The sequence below is a fragment of the Monodon monoceros genome, unplaced genomic scaffold, assembly GCF_005190385.1.
Source record: "Monodon monoceros isolate NGI ecotype Baffin Bay Population unplaced genomic scaffold, NGI_Narwhal_1 Super_Scaffold_18, whole genome shotgun sequence".
NCBI lineage: Eukaryota > Metazoa > Chordata > Mammalia > Artiodactyla > Monodontidae > Monodon > Monodon monoceros.
In genome coordinates this window covers 2,529,620-2,533,678 of record NW_021703774.1, presented here as the reverse complement: position 1 = coordinate 2,533,678, position 4,059 = coordinate 2,529,620, and the positions used below count along the sequence as shown (strand labels likewise).

The 4,059-nt window shown below is 40.5% G+C and overlaps 1 non-coding gene across 1 annotated transcript; it reads right to left on the bottom strand.

The window, feature by feature from the left end:
- Positions 1-2,579: 2,579 nt before the first annotated feature.
- On the bottom strand, positions 2,580-2,686 carry LOC114900198. Its single transcript, XR_003794802.1, has one exon. It is a non-coding gene; the product is annotated as a U6 spliceosomal RNA (small nuclear RNA).
- Positions 2,687-4,059: the final 1,373 nt, after the last annotated feature.

Genomic DNA, 4,059 nt, shown 5'->3' with positions numbered 1-4,059 from the left:
ACTAAGTATAATGCTGTAAATTGCTTTAAAAATGAATTCTTATCACAGCTAAAATAGTAAGCCTAGCAGAGCAACATGAACAGCTTAATTGGTAAACTGGTAAATGCTGTGAAAGTCAGAAATACTCACCTATATTGACAAAGAATATTTGGAAAGGAAAATATAATTTGAAGATATTTCTTTAGCAGATTTGCACAAAGCATTCAGTAATACCAGATCTTCTCACAAACCCAGTCAAAACATTTCAATCTAAGTAGTGATTTCTTTTTTTTTTCTTTTCTGTGATTTCTTTTGAATCATGCTATTGAAGAAAGTATTCTAGGGTTTCCTGCAGCCATGCCTCAGAAACACTGGCCCAACTCCTGTGCACATGAAGAACTGAGGAGCAGCACTGGAAAGGAACTGCATGCCAGGTGGCTAAGAAGATAGTAATAACCATAGCCAGCTCTTGTACAATATTACTGTGCACAAGGAGCTTTTTAAAGCACTTCTTATATATTAGCTCATTCAACCCTCCTAACAATTCCATGAGGTCTATATTTTTATTATCCCCATTTTCCCAGTAAGGAGATGTACCACCCATAGCTTAGGTGGCTCACCATGTTTAAACAACTAGTCTGTAACAGAGCTGGGATTCAACCCCTGGCAGGCTGGCTCCAGCCGTCTGTGGTCTTTCCCACTATACTATGTTGCTTTTGAAATTTGTCATAACCTTTTTATACAGCAATATATCTCTGAAAGTTAACAAATTAAAGATAATATTTCTTACCCTGTTGACTTCTTCTCAGTGCTATTTTCCACTGAAATTAATAATGAAATAGTTTACTTCACTGGCAAATATCCACTAGTATGCATTAATGAGAAGTCACATTACTAACAGTTTTTTCTCTAAAATGAACATTAAATACTCTATGAAATGTAGGTATGGCAAGTTAATCCATACAAGAAACGGGTACAATTTACTTTAGAATAAATTAAGTGACATTTAATCTATTCGTTTGGGTCAATATGCAGTTCTGTGTAATTTGCCAAAATGACGGGAGAAGTGGAAAACAGAATAGAAAAGAAAATCTACCTTTATACTACGATAGAACATTATTAAAAAATAATAAGGGCTTCCCTGGTGGCGCAGTGGTTGAGAATCTGCCTGCTAATGCAGGGGACACGGGTTCGAGCCCTGGTCTGGGAAGATCCCACATGCCGCGGAGCAACTGTGCCCGTGAGCCACAACTACTGAGTCTGCGCGTCTGGAGCCTGTGCTCCGCAACAAGAGAGGCCGCGATAGTGAGAGGCCCGCGCACCGCGATGAAGAGTGGCCCCCGCTTGCCACAACTAGAGAAAGCCCTCGCACAGAAACGAAGACCCAACACAGCCAAAAAAATAAATAAACAAACAAATGTGGGGTTTAAAAGAAAAAGAAAAGAATTTAAAATAATAATAATAATAAAATGAAACTAGAGACGGCATCTTCCTCAGGGCAAAAGGCAGTTCTGTTCACAGACAGGAGGGAGAGTTGACATCTCCCTGACCCAGCAGTGGTCAGGCATGCTTGCTGCCCATCAGCGAAGACCGGGGTTCCCTGAGCTTAAGGTCCCTCTCCTAGAACAGAAGCCACTGCACGGCCAGCTAGCTCTTCCTTGGCGGGAGGAGTCGGGGCTCTGGGAACGAGGAAGACAGTGGCTACTTGGTGACTTGCTGATGCTGTGAATTCCAGGCTGGCCTTCACCTCTAACCAGGAGTCATGACGTTGCTGCCTGTCACACAGCCATCACAGTTGTTGACCACCTTCTACACATCCGCCGCCTCACGCCAGACACGTAAGCTCAGTGGGAACCAGGTCCTGGCCTATCTGTTTACTGCTGCATCGGCAGAGTCTAAACACTGCGTGTTCACAGTGGGCGCTCCATAAAAGCTTGCTAAATGAATAGGAGTTATGTATTCTCATTGACTCATTTAAAACTAATCAACGACCAACCATAGGACTAGATCTGTAGACTTCCGTACAATCAAACCAATTTTACGTTAGACGGTTTTTGACTTTTGTTATTACTTCTAAAATACATATTCTAATGATTAAACCAAAAACTAATAATAATAATGTAAAAGTATGGAATTCTTACCACATGACTCATTATTTAAGAACTTAAGCACCATGTAAATATATTTTTTAAAAAAATTTTATTGGAGTAGAGTTGATTTACAATGCTGTGTGTTAAGTTTCAGGTGTACAGCAAAGTGCATCAGTTATACGTATACATATATCCACTTTTTTTGAGATTCTTTTCCCATTTAGGTCATTACAGACCACTGAGTAGAGTTCCCTGTGCTATACAGTAGGTCCTTGTTGGTTATCTATCTTATATATAGTAGTGCGTATATGTTGATCCCTAACTCCCAATTTATCCCTCCCTCCTTTTTCCCCTCTGGTAACCATAAGTTTGTTTTCTGCATCTGTGACTCTATTTCTGTTTTGTAGATAAGTTCATTTGTACCATTTTTTTAGATTCCACATATAAGCGATGACATATGATATTTGTCTTTCTCTGTCTGACCTACTTCACTCAGTACAACAATCTCTAAAAAATATGGAACACTTCACGTATTTGCATGTCATCCTTGCACAGGGGCCATGCTAATCTTCTCTGTATCGTTCCAATTTTAGTATATGTGCTGCTGAAGAAAGCACCACAATGTAGATATACTTAACACTACTGCATCCTTAGAAGCAGTTGGGATGGTAAATTTCATGTTATGTGCTTTTTACCACCATTAAACATTTAAACTTTTATTAAAAAAAAAAAAAAACTTGGACACCCTCAAGAAGTAAATCTCTTTAGTATTGCATGCTGCCCACAGAATCGAGGTGACATTGCCTGGTGCTTTCGTCACCCACAGCTGGCCCCCCCCCCCCCCCCCCAGGACCCCTGAGCCTTTACAAGGAATCAGGAAGCTCTGGCTTCTCAAGAGGACTCTCTGGATTCCCCTTAGGCTTAAACATTTTCCCCTATTTTTCCACTGGTCACCTTGATCAGACCGTACCAGCTCTCATCCTGGTCTCTGTGGGGAATATGGACTATGGGAGATATGGAAAATATAAAATATGGAAACTACTTGTCAAAATTCACTGATCAGCAAAGATATGGTTCCCTCTAAGCAGTGCTGTAAAATGTATCAGTGCTCACAGATACATCACCAACTTTGGGACCTATACACAGCTTTGTTAACGGTATCAGAACTGGCAGGCATGAGCCTACACGGGAAAGGACGTGGGCAAAAGGAGATGTGGAAGGAAGGAAGACAAGGGGAAGGAAGGAGAGAGATCATAAGAGGAACTGGGGTAGCAGGGCAGCAAGTCAAGGTTTAATTTCCTTTTTCTCAGAGGTACAAGTTTGCTCACTCTCCGGTACATGCTAAAATCAATGGGCACTTCATAAAAAGGAACAAAATAGTGACATTTGCAGAGACGTGGATGGACCTAGAGACTGCCATACAGAGTGAAGTAAGTCAGACAGAGAAAAGCAAATGTCATACAATACCGCCTATATGTGGAATCTAGAAAAATGGTACAGATGAACTTATCTGCAAAGCAGAAATAGAGTCACAGATGTAGAAAACAAACGTATGGACACCAAGGGGGGAAGGGAGGGTGGGATGAATTGGGAGATTGGGATTGACATATACACACTACTATGTATTAAATAGATTAATGAGAACCTGCTGTATAGCACAGGGAACTCTACTCAGTGCTCTGTGGTGACCTAAATGGGAAGGAAATCTAAAAAAGAGGTGATATATGTATACGTATGACGGATTCACTTAGCTGTACAGCAAGAAACTAACACAACATTGTAAAGCAACTATACTCCAATAAAAATTAATAAAGTAAATAAATTTTTTAAATTAAAAAAATAAAATAAAATCAATGGGCACTTTCAAAAATGAAAAGGTCCAAAGTGGACCCTTTTCTCACTGAGCCTGTATCTTCCTGACCTAATGTCCTGGCTCCTTCAGCAGCTGCCAATGGCAAAGAGCCCCAGACTGGGCACCTTAAACCACAGA